This window comes from Lepidochelys olivacea, assembly GCF_965140295.1.
Source record: "Lepidochelys olivacea isolate rLepOli2 genome assembly, chromosome: 3".
Classification (NCBI taxonomy): Eukaryota; Metazoa; Chordata; order Testudines; family Cheloniidae; genus Lepidochelys; species Lepidochelys olivacea.
The window spans coordinates 161,075,873-161,100,516 of record NC_140413.1 but is presented as its reverse complement, the minus strand read 5'-3'; the positions used below and the strand labels follow the sequence as shown (position 1 = coordinate 161,100,516).

The 24,644-nt window shown below is 40.4% G+C and overlaps 1 protein-coding gene across 9 annotated transcripts in view; it reads left to right on the top strand.

Annotated features, from left to right (window-relative positions):
* The window catches only part of DISP1 (dispatched RND transporter family member 1), a 161,350-nt gene that overhangs the window by 16,050 nt on the left and 120,656 nt on the right, over nucleotides 1–24,644 (top strand). For 7 of the 9 annotated variants that reach the window (XM_084623992.1, XM_084623987.1, XM_084623988.1 and 4 more), the window contains one exon: nucleotides 2,377–2,500. The exons of 1 other annotated variant lie outside the window; for it this stretch is intronic. The gene's annotated coding sequence lies outside the window, so the exon portion shown is untranslated. Of the gene's footprint in view, nucleotides 1–2,376; nucleotides 2,501–15,043; nucleotides 15,158–24,644 lie in introns of those variants that run through there. One more of the 9 variants, XM_084623983.1, reaches the window with a different exon arrangement.

Genomic DNA, 24,644 nt, shown 5'->3' with positions numbered 1-24,644 from the left:
GACACAATTCCAACAGTTGACTTTCCCACTCCAAACTGGTTAGCGACCGATCGGTAGCTGTCTGGAGTTGCCAGCTTCCAGATTGCAATAGCCACCCACTTCTCCACTATCAGGGCAGCTCTCAATCTCATGTCCTTGTGCTGCAGGGTGGGGGCGAGCTCCTTATACAGTCCCATCCGAAAGTTCTGCAGCCACTGCTCATCATTCCAGTCTTGCATGACGATGTGATCCCACCTCTCTGCTTGTTTTCCGAGCTGAAAAGCGGCATTCCACAGTGGGGAGCATGTCTGTGAATGCCACAAACAGTCTCATGTCATATGCCTTTCTCGCATCTATCATCGTCGGAGTCCTCACTGTCACTTTGGATCTTAAGGAGTAACTCGACTTGCCAAACGTGACGTGCTGGCAAGACTTGTCAGCATATTCCTCAGCAGTTCAGGCTCCATTCCCGCAGACCGAAAGGGAAGACAGAGCGCGCAGTACAAAAAACGTTGAAAGATGGCGCCAAATGTGGATGGAAGCACAGGGATTGCTGGGATGTGAACGGATGCATCATGGGGCTTTGGGACAGGACCCAGAATGCCCTGCATCCCCTGCCCCCTTCCCACAAGCGCCAGAATGGGAAGAGGGGCTCTGTGGGATAGCTGCCCATAATGCACCGCTCCCAATGCTGAAGCAAGTGCTGCGAATGTAGCCACGCCAGTTTGCTTGCAGCTGTCAGTATGGAGAGACTGCAGCGCTTTCCCTACTGCACTCTCCGAAGACTGGTTTAACTCAAAGCGCTCTACATCTGCAAGTGTAGCCATGCCCTAAGTGTCAAAAGCCCTAAGACATCTCTCTGCTCTGGGAGTCCAGTAATTTTTACCAATATATAAACTTGGCCAACAAAGTTCCTGCCTGTCCACTGTGTCTTGCAGTATTGTTCGTTCTTTTTTGTAAGCAGGGTAATGTGAACAGCTGCCTCGCTATCAGATGTCCAAAGTTCACTATATTTTAACTGATAATGGTGCTAACCTTGAGTAGTTCATCTAAGGCTGAGCTATGTCACCAGAAGGTTATGTGGCTTTGCTAAGGTCCCCAGCTAGAGTTAATATCAAGGCTGACTGTATGTAAGGTCTCCCTTTATTTCACCCTTCTGTGACCAGTTTTCTTCCTTTTATTATTGTGGGCTCATATGATGAGTGTTGTATCAATAATAAAATTATGCAAAAGAAAACAGTGTTGTGTTGTTAAAATGTAATCTCAATTGTGAAACTGAAGATAACTGTTTCTTACTGGGCACTAATTGCTCTGAAGTTGCCTTATTTGAGATTGTCCCAGTTGGGGGTGGGAGGAAAGAGTTTCATGTTTAATTAACACATATGGGAAAAGACTAACATGTATCTGTATTGCTTGCACTGTTTCACTCAATAAGAAAACAATGTGGCAATTTTTTCCCTTTTTGAAGTTTTAACTCTTCCACTTCTCATCCCCTTGCCCTTCTTTGTGTATTTGAATCTGTATTGGTTATTAATTCATAAATCTTCAGTAAGTTAACATTAAGTAATTTAGCTATTAATAATAATAATTAATAAAAAAGTTTACATGTTATAGTGTGACTGCATATGCTTCCTCCTGCCCAGGATGCCAATACTTGTTTTGAAACTGATACCAATGCTGTTCAGTTTAGTGACATAACCTAAACTCAGTCCTTTAGTTAGTATGAGTTTGTAGAACAGAAATGTACTATTACAGTATTCAGGCAAGGCCAAATATTTTTAGTTGCTTTATTTAACAAGTTCCTTGTACCAAAGTAGACTGGTCGCATATGAAGACTGCTTGCTGTTATTGAGCTGTTGAGCACTTAGTTTACTATGGTGCAGATGACCAGATCAACAGTTGTCATAAGTAGAGCTGGCTGGGAATTCTTCAACTAAACATTTCCATGTCAAAAGTTTTTAAATTTGTTGTTATGTCCTGTTTTGGCACTTTCAAAGCAGAAGTTCCATCTTTCGATTTGAAATACCTTTGTTTTGAAATTTAAGTTAATTTATAGTGAAATTTAAATAATAATAAAAGTCAAAACATTTCAAAAGTATTTAAATGAAATTGTTTGAATGAACTGTGAGTTTTTTTTAGTTTCAATCTGAAATTTTTCAAGATTTTGATCTTCTCCCAATTTGGAAAGGGAAAACTGTTTTCAATATTAAAAAATTTCCCAACATGGCAAAACCATTTCCCACACAACTTTTGTATACCTGTAGACTCTGACTGGTTTTGTGCATACTTTGGAGGAAAAAGTACTTCAGAGATAATTTTTTAGTACTATAAATAGTAACAATCAAAGGCCTCTTGTGTATAATTGTATGACTAAATGCATACTGTTTTCCCTTTTAGGTATCTAAAAGCAATTGGCACAGGATCTTGGCTTTGTACTCTTAACTGTCTCAAAGCGTGAGTTTTACGACATTGGGAAACGGCACATTTCAGCTGAGATCGGAGCTGTGACATTGATCTAAAGGTAGGTCATGCAGAATTCTGAAAGTTCCATTCTTCAGAAATTTCAAGGTTTAATCTTGGTCTGGTTTAAATATTGTATAATGGAATTCATTATGCAATAAAACAGGTATTTAATAGACATCTTGAGTTTTAGTGACTCTTTTGTCTTGAAATCACTTTTCTTTTTTCACCAGTCAACTTCTCTTTAAATCAAGGTTCACTATATCTGAATTGCAATGGGCATACTACGATGCACTCTTTGAGCTCAAGGCCTTTTCTTCTTTTTCACTGTACATATAATAAGAATATGGCTCATTGCAACAAATATAAATAAAAAGGATACAATGGTGGCTGTTAATCTCAAGTCCTCATCATGCATTTTCTCTTCTTGTGATGATGTTGGGCCTTGGGTATCTGAGTAAGTGTCACATCTTTATTATACATCTGGTATTCCTACTCCCTCCTTCTCAAAGAGAACTACTGCATCTTTCCTCCAGCTAGCAGGACAGGACAAGAACCTTCTACTGAAACCTTCTACTGAAACTCCACACTGCTGCTTTATACAAACAAATGGTATCTTGGGATCAATGAGTGAGGTACACATTGCTGCTGCACTGCAGACCCCCAGAGCAAGTTGACCCCCAGAGCTGCCTTTGAAAAATCACATCTCTCGTCAAATTATGTTGGGTACAATACGTCAAATTTCAAGGTTTCAGTCTGATTTACTTATTGTTCTGGTTGGAGTTGAGATATGAAATATAACCATCTCTTAATTTGCAAATGCTGGTCTTTTTGTCGTGAACTAACAATTAAAAGTAAAAGATGCAAAAATAAGAGACAATATGGATCACTGGAGGGAGACTAGGCCTGGGAGACAGAACCCCCTGAAAGCTAATCTCAACTCTGACACTAAATTACTGTGTGGCCTTAGGCAAGTCATTTAATTTATCTGCCTCTCTTCTCCTCCTATAGAATGTGGCTAATGCCTCAGATGGATGCTGTGAGAATTAATTTTGTCCAGCTCTTTAAAGATTAAAAGTCCTCCAATAAACCTTTTTATGCAGAAAAAATGAATTAATATCCAACATAGTGAAGACTTGAGACTAAGTATATTTAAAACTTCCTTCTTTGGCTTTTTAGCTGCAGAGAATGAGTAGTTAAGATTTTGCTAGCTAAAAACCACTATAGTTGTAACATTTACCATGATGGCACAAGTTTTTCTAATTATCTTTACCTGTTTTTGTGGGTTTTTTTAAATGATAAAAAAAAATTCGCTCCAGGATATTTCCCTTGTTACTTTGAAGACTTCTGCAGAATGCAGTGCATATTTTCAGTTGGCCTACTATGGCAATATGTAAAAAAAATCTGCCAAACCTTGCAACAGAATATTTGAAGAGCTACAGTTCTGTCACATTTAGGGCTTGTCTACATGGAAGATTCATACCAGTATAAGCAAGGATGTGTATTTAAGCTGATATAGTTATATTGGTGTGTGTAATAGTTGCTTTTTTCGGTTTAGCTCTTGTTGTTTTTAGTCCCTCTTCTTTTTATAGTTCCCATGGTGACTCCTTATCTCAAGCCAGTAAACCAGATAAACAGCTTCAATGAGCCAACTAGGGCACAGAACCAATATTTTGGAGGTATTTTTAATTTGTATTATTAATCTGACTTTTCTGTAGCTGCCTCCCTTTTTCAAGGGTACCTTTTGCATGAAAGGAATAAGCCCATATTTGAGCATTTGGAATAATTTAGTTGGCTGCAGATGTTTTCATACTCTCAGCTGAGGAAAAAATAGGTGTTTTGAAAGTCCAGGGTCTGCACCCATGCACTACCTAATTGGGCTAGAAGCAATACATGACAGTTAGCTAGCAAACAGGAGCAGCAAATGAGAGTTTTGTGAAGGAGTGCTCCAGGTGAAGGAGGAGCAACTATGTGACCCTTGGAGTGAGTTTGTTGTCTTATTTCAGAGTAACAGCTGTGTTAGTCTGTATTCGCAAAAAGAAAAGGAGTACTTGTGGCACCTTAGAGACTAACCAATTTATTTGAGCATAAGCTTTCGTGAGCTACAGCTCACTTCATCGGATGCATACTGTGGAAAGTGTAGAAGATCTTTTTATACACACAAAGCATGAAAAAATACCTCCCCCCACCCCACTCTCCTGCTGGTAATAGCTTATCTAAAGTGATCACTCTCTTTGCAATGTGTATGATAATCAAGTTGGGCCATTTCCAGCACAAATCCAGGTTTTCTCACTCCCCCCAGGGTGTGTCTGTGCGGATTTGATCTTGTGCTTTTTCAGGGAGTTTCTTGAGCAAATGCTGTAGTTTCTTTTGGTAACTCTCAGTGGGATCAGAGGGTAATGGCTTGTAGAAAGTGGTGTTGGAGAGGTGCTGAGCAGCCTCTTGTTCATATTCCGACCTATTCAAGATCAAATCTGCACAGACACACCCCTGGAACCCCGACCTGGGATATTCTATCTATAAACCTGGAAATCCTGGGCGCCCCATCATCTCAGGCATTGGCACCCTGACAGCAGGATTGTCTGGCTATGTAGACTTCCTCCTCAGCCCCTACACTCCCAGCACTCCCAGCTACCTTCGAGACACCACTGACTTCCTGAGGAAACTACAATCCATCGGTGATCTTCCTGATAACACCATCCTGGCCACTATGGATTAGAAGTCCTCTACACCAACATTCCACACAAAGATGGACTACAAGCCGTCAAGAACACTATGCCCGATAATGTCACGGCTAACCTGGTGGCTGAACTTTGTGACTTTGTCCTTACCCATAACTATTTTACGTTTGGGGACAATGTATACCTTCAGATCAGCGGGACTGCTATGGGTACCCGCATGGCCCCACAGTATGCCAACATTTTTATGGCTGACTTAGAACAACACTTCCTCAGCTCTCGTCCCCTAAAGCCCCTACTCTACTTGCGCTATATTGATGACATCTTCATCATCTGGACCCATGGAAAAGAAGCCCTTGAGGAATTCCACCATGATTTCAACAATTTCCATCCCACCATCAACCTCAGCCTGGACCAGTCCACACAAGAGATCCACTTCCTGGACACTACAGTGCTAATAAACGATGGTCACATAAACACCACCCTATACCGGAAACCTACTGACCACTATTCCTACCTACATGCCTCCAGCTTTCACCCTGACCACACCACACGATCCATTGTCTACAGCCAAGCTCTGCGATACAACCGCATTTGCTCCAACCCCTCAGACTGAGACAAACACCTACAAGGTCTCTATCAAGCATTCTTACAACTACAATACCCATCTGCGGAAGTGAAGAAACAGATTGATAGAGCCAGAAGAGTTCCCAGAAATCACCTACTACAGGACAGGCCTAACAAAGAAAATAACAGAACGCCACTAGCCGTCACCTTCAGCCCCCAACTAAAACCCCTCCAATGCATTATTAAGGATCTACAACCTATCCTGAAGGATGACCCAACACTCACAAATCTTGGGAGACAGGCCAGTCCTTGCCTACAGACAGCCCCCCAACCTGAAGCAAATACTCACCAGCAACCACATACCACACAACAGAACCACTAACCCAGGAACCTATCCTTGCAACAAAGCCCGTTGCCAACTGTGCCCACATATCTATTCAGGGGACACCATCACAGGGCCTAATAACATCAGCCACGCTATCAGAGGCTCGTTCACCTGCACATCCACCAATGTGATATATGCCATCATGTGCCAGCAATGCCCCTCTGCCATGTACGTTGGTCAAACTCAACAGTCTCTACGTAAAAGAATAAATGGACACAAATCAGATGTCAAGAATTATAACATTCATAAACCAGTCGGAGAACACTTCAATCTCTCTGGTCACGCGATTACAGACATGAAAGTTGCGATATTACAACCAAAAACTTCAAATCTAGACTCCAGCGAGAACTGTTGAACTGGAATTCATTTGCAAATTGGATACAATTAACTTAGGTTACCTTGCGTAATGACTTAGCCACTCCCAGTCTCTATTCAAGCCTATTTCCCCTTGTTTTTTCCTCCCCCTCCCCCTCCCCCCGGCGTTCTTGTTAAACCCTGGATTTGTGCTGGAAATGGCCCACCTTGATTATCATACACATTGTAAGGAGAGTGATCACTTTAGATAAGCTATTACCAGCAGGAGAGTGGAGTGAGGGGAGGTCTTTTTTTCATGCTTTGTGTGTATAAAAAGGTCTTCTACACTTTCCACAGTATTCATCCGATGAAGTGAGCTGTAGCTCACGAAAGCTTATGCTCAAATAAATTGATTAGTCTCTAAGGTGCCACAAGTACTCCTTTTTCTTTTTGTTGTCTTAGTTTTTTGTCATGTGCGTGCTTGCTTGCCATTTGCCTGCTTGATTGAATTTTATAGTGTGGTCTCTTTAGGGGGCTGTGTGCTGAGCCCAGATTCTTGCTAGGCTAGGCTGAAAGCTTCCTAATGAGGCTCTAGCTTGCTATCCTTTGATTCCTAACCTCTTTAGGATGCCTTGATGAGGAGGCGGGGCTAACCTCATGGCTAACCAACAAAGTAAAAGAGGCAGTTAAAGGCATAAAGACATCCTTTAAAAAATGGAAGTCAAATCCTGCTGAGGAAAGTAGAAAGGAGTATAAACTCTGGCAAGTCAAATATAAAAATATAATTTGGCAGGCCAAAAAGAATTTGAAGAGCAACTAGCAAAAGGCACAAACTAACAGCAAAATGTTTTAATTCCATCAAAAGCAGGAAGCCTGCCAAATAATTAGTGGGGATCACTGGATGAAGAAGTGCTAAAAGAGCGCTCAAGGAAGACAAGACCTCTGCAGAAAAGCTAAACAAATTCTATTCATCAGTTTTCACTGCAGGGGATATGAGGGAGATTATCACACCTGAACCATTTTAAAGTGACCGATCTGAGGAACTGTCCCAGATTGAGGTGTCAGTAGAGGAGGTTTTGGAACAGCTTGATATATTAAACTGTAATAAGTCACCAGGACCAGATGGTATTCAGCCAAGAGTAGCGAATGAATTCAAATATGAAATTGCAGATATACTAACTGGTATGTAATTGATCCCTTTAAATCAGCCTCCGAGGACTTTCGGAGGATAGCTAATATAAGCCCAATTTTTAAAAACTGCTGCAGAGGTGATGTGGCAATTGCAAGCTGATAAGCCTAACTTCAGTTCCAGGCAGTTTGATAATTCTGTTGTTTACTATAGTTTCAACAAGATACATAGATGAACACTCTGTGTTGAGGAAGAGTCAACATGGCTTTTGTAAAGGGAACTCCATACCTCACCAATCTATTAGAATTCTTTGAGGGTATGTCAAGGTTCCTTCCCCACTCTGAACTCTAGGGTACAGATGTGGGGACCTGCATGAAAACCTCCTAAGCTTACTTTTACCAGCTTAGGTTAAAACTTCCCCAAGGTAGAAACTATTTTACCCTTTGCCCTTGGACTTCCACTGCCACCACCAAACGTTTATCTGGGTTTATTTATTAGGAAGGCGTTGTTTAGAAACGTCTTTCCCCCCAAAATCCTCCCAAGCCTTGCACCCCACTTCCTGGGGAAGGTTTGGTAAAAATCCTCACCAATTTGCATAGGTGACCACAGACCCAAACCCTTGGATCTTAAGAACAATGAAAAGGCATTCAGTTTCTGAAAAGAAGGATTTTAATAGAAGTAAAAAGAATCACCTCTGTAAAATCAGGATGGTAAATACCTTACAGGGTAATTAGATTCAAAACATAGAGAATCCCTCTAGGCAAAATCTTAAGTTACAAAAAGACACACAGACAGGAATATCCATTCTATTCAGCACAGCTTAATTTCTGAGCCATTTAAAGAAATCATAATCTAATGCGTATCTAGCTAGATTATTTACTAAGTTCTAAGACTCCATTCCTGTTCTGTCCCCGGCAAAAGCATCACACAGACAGACTCTTTGTTTTTCCCTACCCCCAGCCTTTGAAAGTATCTTGTCTCCTCTTTGGTCATTTTGGTCAGGTGCCAGCGAGGTTACCTTTAGCTTCTTAACCCTTTACAGGTGAGAGGATTTTTCCTCTGGCCAGGAGGGATTTTAAAGGGGTTTACCCTTCCCTTCATATTTATGACAGGGTGTCAACAAGCATGTGGACAAGGGGGATCCCATTGATATAGTGCACTTGGACTTTCAGAAAGCCTTTTACAAGGGTCCTTCGCCAAAAGCTCTTAAGCAAAGTAAACAGTCATGGGATAAGAGAGAAGGTCCTCTCGTGGCTCAGTAACTGGTTAAAAGATAGGAAACAAAGGGTGAGAATAAATGGTCAGCTCTCACAGTGGAGAGAGGTAAATAGCAGGGTCTCCCAAGGATCTGTCCTGGGACCAATGCCATTTAACATTCTCATAAATGATCTGGAAAGGGGGTGAACAGTGAGGTGGCAAAGTTTGAGGATGATACAAAATTATTCAAGACCGTTAAGTCTAAAGCTGCCTGAGAAAAGTTACAAAGGAATCTTGCAAAACTGGGTGACTGGGCAACAAAAGGGCAGATGAAATTCATTGTTGATGATTCAAAGTAATGAACGTTGGAAAACATAATCCAAGCTATATGTATAAAATGATGGTTCTAAATTAGCTGTTACCACTCAAGAAAGAGATCTTAGAGTCCTTAAGGATAGTTCTCTGAAAACATCTGCTCAAAATACAGCAGCAGTCAAAAAAGCCAACAATGTTAGGAACCATTAGGAAAGGGATAGATAAAAAGACAGAAAATATCACAATGGCACTATATAAATCCATGGTATGCCCACACCTTAAATACTGTGTTCATTTCTGGGTGCCCTATCTCAAAAAATATATATTAGAATTGAAACAGGTATAGAGAAGGGCAACAAAAATGAATAGGGGCTTGGAACAGCTTTCCGATGAGGAGAGACAGAGACTGTGACTGTTAAGCTTAGAAAAGAGACCACTAAAGGGAACATGACGGAGGTCTATAAAATGTTGACTGGTGTGGAGAAAGTTAATAAGGAAGTGTTGTTTACCCTTTCACACAACAAAAGAACCAGGTGTCACCCAGTGACATTAATAGGGAGTACATTTAAAACAAACAGAAGGAAATATTTCTTCACACAATGCACAGCCAACCTGTTGAACCCCTTGCCAGGGCTTTTGTGAATGCTAAAAGTATGCCTGGGCTTGTTTCAAAAAAGAATTTAGATACGTTCATGGAGTATAGATCCATAAGTGGCTATTAGCCAGGATGATCTGGGAATGCAACCCCTTGCCCCTAGATATCCCTAAGCCTCCAACTGCCAGAAGCTGGCACTGGAGAACAGGGGATGGATCACTTGAAAGTTGCATTTTTTTGTTCATTCTCTCTGAAGCATTTGGCACTGGCAACTGTTGGAAGACAGGATAGTGGGCTAGATGGACCATTGGTCTGACCCAGTATGGCCTGCCTCATGTTCTTAGTTCTGTTGTGCTTTTTTCCTCCTCTCTCCCTGAGTCAGTGCAGTGACCTATTTAACTATACTGACCTTTGGGAAGACTACTCATTTAATCCAAAATGCTTTGTATTGGCATCCTACAGGGAATGCACAAAATAAGTATTTTCCCAGTCCCATTCTAAATGTTAAGTGTTGGCCTATAAAGCGCAGTTAAACTTCCTTAATGGGAATTGAAGACATTCACGCAGTAGGGTGGGATCATTAATCAAGGACCTTTTGTCTCGTTAAAACTATCTGAGTATTTTGTAAGTATGTCTTCAGGTTTTCAGAGAACTGAAACTTAGGGTATGTCTACACTTACATTTTATAGCACTCTAACTTGCTGACTCAGGGGTGTGAAAAATCACCCCCTTGAGCACAGCAAGTCTGAGCGCTTTAAAGCGCTAGTGTAGAAAGGCTCCAAGCGCTGGGAGCCGCACTCCCGGGGCTCGGAGCTAATCCCCTCGTGGAGGTGGAGTACCAGGAGCACTGGGAGACCTCTCTCCCAGCGCTCATGTGCAACCACACTCACACTTCAAAGCGCTGCAGCGGGAGCATTCCCATGGCAGCGCTTTGAAGTTTCCAGTGTAGACATATCCTTAGAAGTAACTTGATGATGGTTTTGGGTGCACAAAATCTTTTTTTTTTGAGGTGGGGTAGTTGTAGAATCATACTACAGTACACTGAGTCTCTGTGGCCTTTATTGTCTTGTACAGTTACTGTTCAAACTTATCACAGAGTTAAGAAATTTATTGGGTCTTCCTTTCCCTAGAGTGGCAGACAGCAAGTGTGTTTGAGAGGTGACATGTTTGGGATGGATGAGTACTAGTCTCATGCTGCAACCAACTGAGCTTCTTAATGACATTTGCTGCTTCTATTGGTAGGAATTTAGCTGGAAGTTTGAAGTAGAGAATTCCTTTAGCTGGTGTTTGTAGTGAGGGTAGAGATGATTGGCATCTAGCTAAAAGGTCACAATAGCCCAGGCTCAACTTCTTAATTTGAGTGACACTGTAAAAAGTTTTCAATGTTCTTGCAACACGAATTGTTCTTTGTAAGATGGGACAAGGTGTTCACGTGTGTCAACACTAGAGAGTTTCACCTGTTCGCTGTCTTTCTCCTTTTGCCCCCTTTTGGGAGATAAAATTGCTGCTAAATGTTTTTACGTTAAGTTCAGTATTGAAATTCTATCTTCTGGCTTTGATGGAGGAGAAAAGCTAAACTATACAAACAAATTAAATTGATTGGATTGTTGTGAGCACAGTGACACAACTGTTAGCAGTAAGTGCAAAGATAACTTCTAGATTTTTAGTAAATGTGACCTGGAACCTTCTGAAAAGGCACAAATAGCCTTTTGTTATGACTATTTCAGCTTCCAACTATGTTTAGAATGCAGGAAGGCTACAGAAGAGAGAAAGCAACTGAGAGTATGTCTACATTTTTAACTTGGTGCAGGTTTTGTTTATCCATGTTAAGTGATGCGCAACAACTGTTGCACAGTTAATTTCCACACCCTGCATTGTTATCCTGCAATCCAGTTAAATTACTCCTGAGGGAATTCTGTGCCACTGCACATGCAGAATTTGCACAGAAATTAATGTGCAGTCAGAATGTTGCTTCATATCTTTGTGGTCATCCATTACAGCACTGTTTTGCAATGAACACAGTATTCTGGTCAGACATCGCATCATTGTTCTGCCACTCTGCTGCATGCCTTCTGGGATTTTTTGTTTTGTTTTTGTTTGCCAGAAAGCAATGGAATTCTGGGGTTTGTGGTCAAACAGAATAACGTCTATGTTTCATCTTGTTTCACCCCATCAACCTTCTTGTTTCTGTGATCTGGTGCTACTTTTAAAGCACTGTCAGCATGGAGGAAGTGTTGTTGGGCACTGCAGTCCTTGTTGTCACGTATATAAAGACTGCTGGTATAATATCTAAAGTTGTGCAATGGCTGTACAACCAGAATAATAAGGGAATGTGAGGAGGAGGAGGCTGAAAACAATCACACTTCCTCGGCTTTTACTGGTGCAGACTCGCTCAGGACACTGCTTTTTGGCTTTGCCATGTAGTGCTGACTGGTGGGACAGGATAGTGCTGCAGACCTGAGATAACCAGCTGTGGTGGCATGACTTCAAGAGGTCAAAAGCCACTTTCCTAGAACTGTGTGCAGAGCTTGCCCCTGGAGCTGCAGTGGTAGACCATGTACATGAGAGCTTCCCTCAACATGGAGAAACATGTCGCTATTGCCATGTGGAAGCTCGCCACCCCTGACTGCTACTGATCAGTTAGTAGCCAGTTTGGCATTGGTAGATCAAGCATCAGGCTGTTGCAGTGGAGGTGTACACCACAATCAAGAAGGTGCTGTCCTTCTAGGTCATAATTCTAGGCAATGTGCTGGTGGCTATTAATGGCTTTGCATGATTCGGGTTCCTTAATTGTGTGGGGGACACTGATGGGACCCATGTGCCCATTCTTTGCCTCCCACTTCAGGGTTCATCAACAGACAGGATTATTTCTCTGTGGTGCTGCATGGCTTGGTTGATTGGTGTGGAACGTTCACTAATATTTATGTGGGGTGATCTGGAAAGGTCCATGACACCATGATTTTTAGAAGGTTTGGACATTTTCATGTAATGACAAATGGAACTTTTGCACCAATGGTCTGTATGAACGTTAATGGCATTGCCATTCCTCCAGTCATTCTAGGAGGTAGTTTACTCTCTGCTCTCCTGGCCTAAGAAGCCTGTCACTGGAGAGGCAAAAGGAACTGGTTAATTATATCCCGAGTAGTTGCAGAAAGACTGTGGAATGTGCATTTTGGAAGACCGAAAGGTAGATGGAGGATCCTGATGTCAGGTCTGGATGCTGATGAGGGACATCTTCTGATTATATCTGATAGCTGTGTATTTTACAATCTTTGTGCATACAATGGAGATCATTGCACATAATGGGAGTAGGATGTGCACACATGGTGAACATTTTGAACAGTGAGGGAGGTGGCCTATGTGTAGAATAATTGTGATGAATATGTTGTGCTCCTACTCATGAGAAATGTGTATGTTGTATAAGGCATGTCATAACAATACTGCACATATTTCTTTGTTCTTAATGCATTGTACGTGCAATTTGTAATGCAATGCTTTTTAATATAGTACTTGTTTTGATGGAATTATTGTACCAGTAAGGTGGTTTTAACTGGATGCTTTGCAATGAAAGGAGGGTCTAAGATTCAAACATGAATGAAAACACACTTTCAAATTATTTTAGTAAACAATATGAATAATAAATAAAGATGAACTTTATAAGCATTTTAAAATTTTATTGAGCTGCTACACTGCTGTGCAAAGTTAGTAGGCCATTTGCTTTAGTAACGTAGCCTTCCCCTCCATAGTCCAGTGTATTACTATCTGTGTTTTTCTTCTCTTCCTGATCCTGCTGTCATGGTGAAAAATAAAGAATAAAAAACCATCATTTTCAGTAAGCATCTTTACTTTGAGTCTCCTTTCTTGTTAAGCTATGCAATTCCACTATTTTTGTGAAAGAAGGGGAGGAGACTGTGTGGAGGGGGAAAGATTAATAAGCACTGCGATGGGGGTATGGGACAGGACATAGAAAGGTTACACAGTGTTTCTGTGGGGTTTTTATTACTATAAAAAGAAACAGCATTTGTGCAGTCTCTAGTGCCACCTTTGCGTTAAGCATTGTGGGTGGGGTTTAAAAGCCCATGAATCAGTGAAAAGTTATGCCAACATGGAGACATCCTTACAGTTCCCAACATGTGTAACCTGCCCTCTTGTTCTGTTGTATTTTGCGGTATCATTTTAATACTTCCAGGAATTGATCTTATCCACAGTATGGGTGTGTGTCTGTGGTTCAGACTCATCCTTCTGCTCTGAATGGAGGTGGTTTGGGACCTTCATGATTGTCTGGCTCAGGGTTCACCTAGGTCATTGTGGATCAGTCAGACTGTTCACAACAAAAAACTTGTACAATGGTGACACATCCAGTCAAGGTCCTCATAGTAAGGTCAGACTGTGCTACTTCTCTATTCAGACAAATTGTACTTTGAATGTCTGTAGTCCCAGCTGGAGCTCCTCTGTTATACTGCAACACTGGAAAGTGTTCTGGTTGTGCACCTTACTGAACAAGAGCCATGATACTTGCTTGCATACCAGTTTACTGCCAGCCAGCTGGGCTGGATAAAGCTCCTATCTTCAGAGGTCTAAAAAGCCAGAGTCCTAGTGTGGGATTACAAAACAGCAGCATGAGGCATTACTAGAGAGTTATCACAAGCATAGCACAGCTATGTGTGAACACCTCATGATGGAATCACAAAGGACAGCACTTGGCTGAGGATGACCTTTTAAACAGTGAGGTGACATCCGGTAAGGATGACCCCAGAGCAGAATGAGATATATAGGCAACCAAGGTCGACAGCAAAGTAGTATGGGATACTAGTGGGAGACCTGATAGATCTGCATTCTGTACCAATCGTTGCACATGTATCCATGTATATTTTGCTGTGAGTAAGCTCCTCCTGCATCTAAGTAAACCCACCTCCAAAGTGGGTTTTATGACATGTATTAAAGAGCAAGATTTGTAACAAAACATTTTGTGTATGGCTGTAAGATTTTTTTAATGAGAGAGATTTCAAGATGATCTACAACAAATCTGACCTGGAGACAAGCTCTTATGGTTCATCACACTTCTGAAAGTCTGATGGGAATATATCAGTCTATAAATATGCTTTGTATTTTAAGCAAAGTACTAGTTAGGTCTTAAACTTTATTTTAAACAATTAACCACTTGATAAATGACCTCAAAATTCTTGCTTTAATTCTTGCCAGATGCTACTTTCCAGATTTTACTTGATTAAATTGTCAACTTTCACTTGCCTGCATCTTTGGTTTCTTTCTTGACTTGGAATGTGCATGCTTAGCATCTCTGCTTGGGTGAGACAGTTCCTGTTGTTGCTGCAGACTTTTTAATCTCTCCACAAAAATGTTCTAACAGTAAGATATTGTACAGCCTTTTGGATTAATAACAAGTATTAATTTACACACACGAGAATTTGAAAATCCCCTGTTAAGAACTTCCTAACCATGCAGTGATCTGGAAGCTTACATGCAGGGTTCTGCACAGCTCACCTCCTCCGCTGTCCTTAGCACAATCAGAGCGGCACAGCTATTTGCTGTTCTTGCAGGTAAAAAACCCTAAAGTTTGAATTACAGTAAATGGTCTTAAGAACAAAATGAAGAAAGTGGTGTTAAATGTACGTATATATTTACAGAAAGTATTGATGCATTTGTGAACTATATACATCTTTAGCAGAAAGTTTTTGACCTGTTTAGTATAATATAGCCATTAATAATTGTCCCTTCCTAATCCTTGATATTTTAGACCCTTCAGCAGCTGTTGTTGATTGTACAATAGAAACAGTTTGAATATTAGTCGGAAACAGGTGGTATATGTTCTAAACTTCTGAAATATGGACCATAGTCAACAAAGTTGTCAGAGCATGTCATGAAAAATTAGATATTGGTATAAGTCCTGGGATAGCTTGTGCTGATTTTTTTGGTTCTTTCAGAGAAGTGTAAACTATTTGCTATGGAAAAGTACCTGCAGGGTTTTCTACAATGTATTTCTTCAGGGGAAATTCTACATTTCTACAATGTATTTCTTCAGGCTTTACAATTCATATCCAATTATCATTATAGCTTGCATTGAAATAGGTTAGAATTTCTAATTTAATTGTAAAAGAAATAAATTGTCAACAGGTTGTCTTGATTCTTGGCTAAAAAAGATATTTTGTAACTTGCATTTCATAGCTTGCGCTAAATCTCCTACACAAAGTATTCATTGTTTATGGAATGCAATTTTTAGGTTGACTTTTGGAGATGCATTGATACAACGGTGAGAAGTACTCTTCTTTTTAAAAATACTTGACTTTTTTAAAAAACAAAATTAATGGAAATGTAGCTCTTCACCATTAATTAGTTGACTTTTTAAACGTTTGGGTTTTTTAATTAGTTTCAATGACAGAGCGGTTCATTTTGCTATAGAAAGAAATGATTCTTTTCTGCATGTGACCTACTGTAGTGTGACTCAGGACTGAATTTTTCTTCTTTATTCCTAGAGCTTATGTTTAATTTCATTGTTATTTAAAATGCGTCTCAAATCCTGGTAACTCCTGAGGCTTTGATAAAGATGTCGCACATCAAAATATGATGAGCATGCTAGAAGCTAACTGTGTATTCTGTCTATTGCTCTCTTTAATTAGCCAAAAGACTGCAATAACAACAATCACTGGACAATTAAACAGTTCTCTTTTTTGTGGGGGGTGGGAGGGCTACGGGGAATGACCTTGAAGAAATGAATGCAACAAATACATTAATTTAAAGTGAAAATTCAAAGATAGAATTAGATTGGAAGTAATCTGGACAACAATGAGAAATTCTGCTGTAGCCTGAAAGGACTGATATTCAGAAATATGTGTATGGCCTTAAGTATATTGGGTAATCTGTTTACGAAGCCCCCGTCACCATGATATCTGAGATTCTCAAACATTAATTTTCATAAAACCCTTCTGAAGTAGGGAAGAATTAATTTTATTTTATACACAGAGTACTGAGTTTTGGAAATAAAGTGATAAGCCAAGGTCATCAGGAAGTCACTGGTAAAGCAAGGAAATGAATCTCCTAAATCCAGTCCTATGCCTTAACTAAAGACTACCCTCTACCCTTTAAACACTTAATAGGAACTTGTCAAAATAATTATTTGAAGAAGTTCTGGTAGAAACTCCCAAGTCCAGAATCCTAAAGTTAAAATTGTTTCTTTTCCTTTTACTGGTTCATAATCCAGTACATAAAATCACTCTTTTAGGGGTACATCCTATTTTTCTGGTTGTCCTCACTGTCTGACTTCTTAAAATTCAGTATTTGAAATCATTCCCATAAAGAGGTCAGCTTAGACAAACTTTTTTTTCTGGTATATGGTTCCTTCAAAGCTGTTAGGTCTTCGTTGTGCAAGCAAATATTTAGGGTATGCTTAAATTTACAGAGCAAGATCAGTTGATGTGCCTTACCTGGATAGGTGAAAATACGTATTTTGCAATGGCTTAGATGTTAGCAAAGCAGAGGTTTAGGGTCCTGAATCCACCTGTAAATGGAATTTTGTAAGCTTGCAGCTCAATAGCTTTAGCACACCATAACTAAAAGATTTAGGAGAAGGATCAAATTTAGCCAGTTACTCAGACTTTCTTCATTTAATCTGTGGTTGAAATGTTCTTCATAATTATTTAATCCTACTCCAAGTGTTTGGCCATATATCTGCATAGTGTAGTACTGACTAATCTGTGTTCATTTGGGTAAATGGAAGTTGATTCAGACTTTTCTCTTTTAAGTGAAATCCCTAGTGCATTAGACCAGTTTAAAATATATTCAGACATTTGGTTTTCATTAGTGTTGTAACTGAAACAAAAACATTTTAATGGCTGATCCCAAAGTATTTTGAAGTTAATGTGCAACTTTGCTGGGAAGGTATTTAAACTGTAGTATCAGTTGCAAGTCGGCCATATGCCAACTTTTCAAAGCTGTTTCCAAGCAAGATGTTGAATTTTTAAAGTGCAAAAGATTACATTGTGTAGTGTTATGATATGTGGAGATTTGGGAGCGGAGGAACAGAGGAAAACAATTACAATAACACTTGCATTTATAAAGTGAAATAATAAATTATCCACAAGACAGTGACATAATCATGCTGTAATACAAATAACTCTTTTAAAGGGACATTACACTTATGAGGTGTGGGGTTTTGTTTTGTTTTTTTATAGTTGTATAAAGGCTCCCAAAACTTTAAGCTGCCCCAAAATTGCAAAGCATTTTAAGATTTAACAAATTAAGCTGGTAAAAGATAGGATTTGCTGAACTTGCTTAGAAAGAAGACAAGCTACTATATTTTAATATTTATGATTTATATTATGAAAAATGTCAGATTTGAAAAAAAACTGAACAAAATAAAAATGGCTAATGAACCAGGGAGTTATATTTGCTCTATAACTAAGGAAATATTCAGCTGCTGAATATGCACAGGAGAAGCTGGAGATTTTTCAAAGCTGTTGTAGGGTAAATTCTATTTTAATAGGGCATAACATGAACAGTATCTATTTTTCTCTGCAAATCTTTCTAGAACTTAAAGTAGATGAAGCTTCAGCTCTTTCTTATTCATTCTCAAATGCAGAGAAGCACTTCATCCAAAACTGTTAGCACTGCAGACTAGTCTGCTGCTGGGAAAAGCAGTAAAATGGTGGTAGAGTGCAAGGCCCGGTCTACACTAGAAAATTAGGTCAGTTTAACTATATCTTTTAGGGATGTGAAAAAATCCATACCCCTAGTGGCATTGTTAAGCCAATCTAAGTCCCAGTATAGACAGTGCTAGGTCGCCTTTCGGGGAGGTAGATTACCTATGCCAGCGCGAGAAGCCCTCCCGCCGGCATAGGTAGTGTCTATGCTGAAACGCTATCATGGTACAGCTGAGCCACTGTAGCATTTTAAGTGTAGACAAGACCTGAGACAGGACCAGCATTCACTGTTACAGAGATACCAGGCAGTAACATGTATTTGTAGAAACCATTTTGAAAATCATCATTGTCAGACTTCAGACAGATTTTGGATTGATAGTCATAGGTTTTTTGCAGGTCCAGCAGTAGAAGCATGACTGCCCCAACTGGTCAGCTCTGACCTAGAGAGCTAGCGGCAAAAGTTAGTTAAATTTTATGCTTACTCAGTCCTTGGTCTCTATGCTGACATTGTTACTAAGGGTGCTTTTTAGGGTAATGGTGTGAGGTTTATGGCTTTTGTGTGTGTGTTCTAATATGGATATAGGTCCACTAAAAACTGGAATGAACTAGTTTCTCGTAGGCCAGTAAGAGGGTAGTAACTATGAGTCACTACAAATTAGGACTGGATACAGATTGTTCTGGAGTCAAAAAGCTCCACATCCCCTTAATGTGAACCATCCAGACTTCCTCCTTAGCAATCTAAAGGCTAAATTCCTTCTCTAATGCATGCACTGCTTTTCCTGGTATCTGTTCAACTCTTCCTGTGTTGTTGAAACTCCTGATGAACTCACTGAGGGATTTTGACACATGCCGGGGGAGCAAAATAGCCAGTAATATGTTCTGTAAAGGAAAATGTAACCCTAAGGTATTAAAATGAAACACATCAGTTTTCCTTTATCTACATGGAATTACTAAATACTATATTGTCATTTATTTGGATTATAAGTGGGCTTGTGCATGTATTGAGCTATAAAGTGATCAAACTGATAAAATGATATAACCCTGCTTCTGACTAAAACAAAAAAGCTCTTGCAGAAACCCATATGGTATGAATAAGTAGTAGTAACATTAGTATGGTTGAAGGTCTGAATAACTCATGAAATCTTCATGAGGAGTTCACAATTTATATGATTATACTTGATTTTTTTTTTTTTAAATGTTCATCATGCCTTGTTATGAGGATGGCTGGTGCCAAACTGATCTACAGTCAGGCCTGGTCTACATCGATATAGCTGCATTTCTCAGGAGCATGAAAAATCCACACACTGCTCGCTGGTGTAGCTACATGCTGGTGTAGAGTAGACAGCACTTGGTCGACAGAGGAATTCTTCTGTTAACATAGCTACCGCCTCTCGGGGAGATGGATTACCTACCCCGACAGGAGAATCCCTCCCATCAGTATAGGCAGTTTCTACACTGAAACACTACAGTGGTGCAGCCGCACAGCTGTGCCACTATAACATTTTAGGTTTGACAAGCCCTAAATTGTACTGCATGACCGTTCTGTAACTTTTATACATGGTTGAACCATCCTTTCTTTCCCTGGTGTCTTTGAATTGTATTATACTCTTTTGTTTCTCATGTGCCAGTTTGTAAAGGCTGTGTAATTTTAAGGGGAATATGCAGTTATGTACAGAAAAATATAGAAATGTGGTATTCATTGATATAGTTCAAAGTGGTTTTCTCCATATAAGAAAAGTGTGTTTATTTCTTTAAATGTTTGAATTTTGGATTATTTCACATTCTTAGGAATCCTTAACTACTCTAGGCCCAAGAGTTTGAGTTAATTAGGGAGAATCCAAACTTGCTCTCCCTTGGCAAAATGGTTGTATCTGTGTTATCACTGGTTATTGTGAACTGATTTTTATAGCTTCTCGTAAAGCCTGTGGAGACTGCATCAAAATTCTGCAATCAACATGGATTAAACTCAAGAAGATCATTCTATTTAGTTTAACAAAGAGGAGGTTAAGGGGTGACTTAATTACAGTCTATAAGAATCTACACAGGGAACAGATGTTTGATAATGGGCTCTTCAGTCTAGCAGAAAAAGGTATAACACAATCCAGTGACTGGAAGTTCAAGCTAGCGACAAATTCACACTAGAAATAAGATGTAAATTTTTAATGGTGAGAGTAATTAACCACTGAAATAATTTACCAAGGGTTGTGATGGTTTCTCCGTCACTGACAATTTTTATATCAAGATTGGATGTTTTTCGAAAATATATGGTCTAGGAATTATTTTAGGGAGGTTCTATGGCCTGTGTTGTACAGGAGGTCAGAGAAGATGATCATAATGGTCCCTTCTGGCCTTAGAATCGATGAATCTGTAAAAAAGTCAATGGTCAGTTTCTAATGAACGTATGGAACTGACAAATGTTGCATACTAATGCCTCCACATCCTTAATTTGGAAGAATTAGATTCAAATACATCATTATTTTAATATTTATCTTCTAGTTGAAAATATTATCACTCTTCATTTATGTTAAGTTAAATACAGTTGGAAAGGTTTTTATTCTAATTTTTTTTTACCCTCAGTTTCTCATAAGTCAACTAACTACATTGTGTCTAAATGAAGGTGCTCTTCCTTTATTGAAGGTTTTATATTAATACCATGTATGTGGTGTTCCCACAATTAGTAGAACATTAGAGCATGTGTCAAACCGAAAGTAGTTCAGTGCAAAAATTCACCTCTGGATCATGATCTTTAAAATGTTCTGGTATATTAGAATGTGTTCTTCTAACATGCTGTTTGAAACAAGTTCAGCTAGATTTCATTGATTTGTCCTGTTTCACTCTAATTGAACATTCAACAGTTTTTGCTAGATAGCAGTCTCTTTGTAAAAGAAAATAAAACTTTGTATGGTTGTTTCAGATTAGCAGCCGTGTTAGTCTGTATGCGCAAAAAGAAAAGGAGGACTTGTGGCACCTTAGAGACTAACAAGTTTATTTGAGCATAAGCTTTTGTGAGCTACAGCTCACTTCATCGGATGCATTCAGTGGAAAATACAGTGAGGAGATTTATATATACACAGAACATGAAAAAATGGGTGTTTATCATGCACACTGTAAGGAGAATGATCACTTAAGATGAGCTATTACCAGCAGGAGAATGTGGGGGGGAGAAAACCTTTTGTAGTGATAATCAAGGTGGGCCATTTCCAGCAGTTAACAAGAACGTCTGAGGAACGGGGGTGGGGGTGGGGAATAAACAAGGGGAAATAGTTTTACTTTGTGTAATGACTCAACCACTCCCAGCCCTGGTCTACACTAGGAGTTTAGGTCGAATTTAGCAGTGTTAAATCGATGTAAACCTGCACCCGTCCACACGATGAAGCCCTTTTTTCGACTTAAAGGGCTCTTAAAATGGACGGAGGGAGGGACGACTGACGACATGGTTTACAGGGTTGGCTTACAGGGAATTAAAATCAACAAAGGGCTTGGCTTTGCGAGAAACTGAATGGCCCCCTCAAGGATAGAATTCAAAACTGGGTTTAGCCAGGCCATTGATTTCACAGAGGGAAGGAGGGAGTGTTGGGAACACTGGGGCATGGCCACTAGGTAACTCGAGGGGATGGAAGACCACGAGTGTCGATGAAGCCCCCTCACACTAGGCCCCAGTGTCCTTGGCCCCCCCCCTCCTGCCTGGAGGCACTCGCAGCAGCTCTGCGTGCTAGGCCCAAGTGTCCTTGGCCCCCCCGCCTGGAGGCACACACAGCAGTTATGCTGAGAATCTGCAACACTATGTTGCAGAGTCAGACTGCCTGAAACTAAGCAAGGCCAAACAGGGGAGATATGGAAGAACAATGCTGAATAAAGCAGCTTTATGTATAGTTTAACAAATGATACAGAGAATCAGGGAACTAGCTGGGAACTGGATTGGCTGGCTATATGGATACTTGGAGCAGCTTGCTATTGGATAAGTATGCTGGGAAAAAGGATGTATAAAAGCCTGTGTAACTTCCTGCTCTGTTGTACAGGATTTGAGATTCAAATCTCCCTGTACCTTTTTGAAGCTTCAAATAAACTTTTCTGCTTCTCCATCCCGTTGTGATTATTGGGTGTAGCACACCGGGTAATGAACCAACTCAAGCTGTTGTTCAGCCTCTCGGCACTGGGTGCCGGCAACAGGAGGGAGGAGAAAATTAATACAAAACAAATCTGGTCTATTTCTTGTTTTGCGCCACTTCATCTATCTTTATACATCTTGCTGGCAGCAGACTGTGCAGTACGACCGCTAGCCGTCATCATCTCCTGGGTGCTCAGCAGAAGACGGTGCAGTATGACGATTAGCCATCATCTTCTGCTGGCTGGAGGTTAAAAGACAGCACGCTGCCGGTAGGACTGAATCACCACGAGACGAAACAAGGGAAATGACCTGGCTGAGTCACTCCCATGTTTGCCCAGGCGCCCGATTAAAATTGCACCCAGGACTACGTTGATGACGGCTACCAGTCATACTGCACTGTCTGCTGCCAAAAGGCAATTAACTGCTGCTGTGTAGCAATGCAGTACCACGTCTGCCAGCACCCAGGAGACATACGGTGACGGTTAGCTGAGCGGGCTCCATGCTTGCCGTGGTATGGTGTCTGCACAGGTAACTCAAGAAAAAAGGTGCAAAACTATTGTCTGCCCTTGCTTTCCCGGAGGGAGGGAGGGAACGGGGACCTGACGATATGTACCCAGAACCACCTGTGACAATGTTTTAGCCCCATCAGGCACTGGGATTTCTACCCAGAATTCAAATGGGCGGCGGAGACTGCGGGAACTGTGGGATAGCCACCCACAGTGCCACGCTCCGGAAGTCGACGGTTGCCTTGGTACTGTGGACACACTCCGCCGACTACATGCACTTAGAGCATTTGTGTGGGGACACACACAATCGACTGTATAAAACCGCTTTCTACAAAACCGACTTCTATAAATTCGACCTAATTTTGTAGTGTAGACATACCCCCAGTCTCTATTCAAGCCTAAGTTAATTGTATCCAATTTGAAAATTAATTCCAATTCAGCAGTCTCTCATTGTAATCTGTTTTTGAAGTCTTTTTGTTGAAGAATTGCCACTTTTAGGTCAGAAATCGAGTGACCAGAGAGATTGAGGTGTTTTCCAACTGGTTTATGAATGTTATAATTCTTGACATCTGATTTGTGTCCATTTATTCTTTTACGTAGAGACTGTCCAGTTTGACCAATGTACATGGCAGAGGGGCATTGCTGGCACATGGTGGCATATATCACATTGGTAGATGGTATGGTTGTGGAACTTACTTACATTTCTTCAGCTGTTATTACATTTTTGTAACACCATCATTTTTCATGGCACTTAACACAGATATTTAAAAAGACATGGTTACTGCCCCAAGGAGCTTACAATCAAAATTAGATCACCATAGGACCTGAAGTTAAAGGGGTTTAGTAAAGGAAAGAAATGCTAAAACAAGATTGAGTTATTTACTATAGGAAAAGAATATTAAACATTCTGATAGTTTAGGTAGAGATTGAGGTAGGAAAAGAGTGGAGGAGTTGACAGCACGGGAATGGAAGTTAATAGTGGAAGGTGGGGTGAAACAAATATGTTCTGAGGCAGGAAGTGAGGATGCCTGGTGTAAGAGCTTCCCTCTTCCTATGCAAGCACAAGGGGATAGTGTGGGGAGAACAGGTACAAAGCTAAAAATGCAGAGAGGAAACAAATCGAGCAACAAAATCAATGTAATGGCAAGTAATTTGGTTAATTAGCAAGGCAATCAGTTGATTAAGAGCTGATCAAAAAACTAAGCAAAAAAAGTTGGGCAAGATTAAATGTGATAATTAAATCAGTTTAACAGAGCGAATCAGTTGATTGTTGCCTATTGAACCTGCTCTTAATCAGTCAGGCAACTGATAGGGTACAAACCACTTGGATGAGTGTGAGTGAGGTAGTGATGACTGATAACCATCTAATTAAGTACAGAGCAGACAATTGACGGCATGATATAGGCTATATCTACACTACAGACCTTACAGTGGCACAGCTGTACCGCTGTAAACTCTCCTGTGTAGCCACTCTTTGCTGGCAGGAGAGAGCTCTCCTGCCAATATAATTAAACCACCCCCTCTGAGCGACATTAGCTATGTTGGCGGGAGAGCTTCTCTCCTCCTGACATAGCACTGTCCATACCAGCACTTTTGTCAGTGAAACTTACGATCTGTGTGGAAAAACACCCTCCCTCCCACCCCCGACCAACAAAAGTGGTAGTGTAGACAAAGCCATCCATAGTGGTGAAAGTTTAATGGGTGTGGCCCTTTCTCCACTGCTGGCTAGTTGGTGTTTGCCCTGCTTAAAGAACATGGATGGAGAGGATGTGCAGAC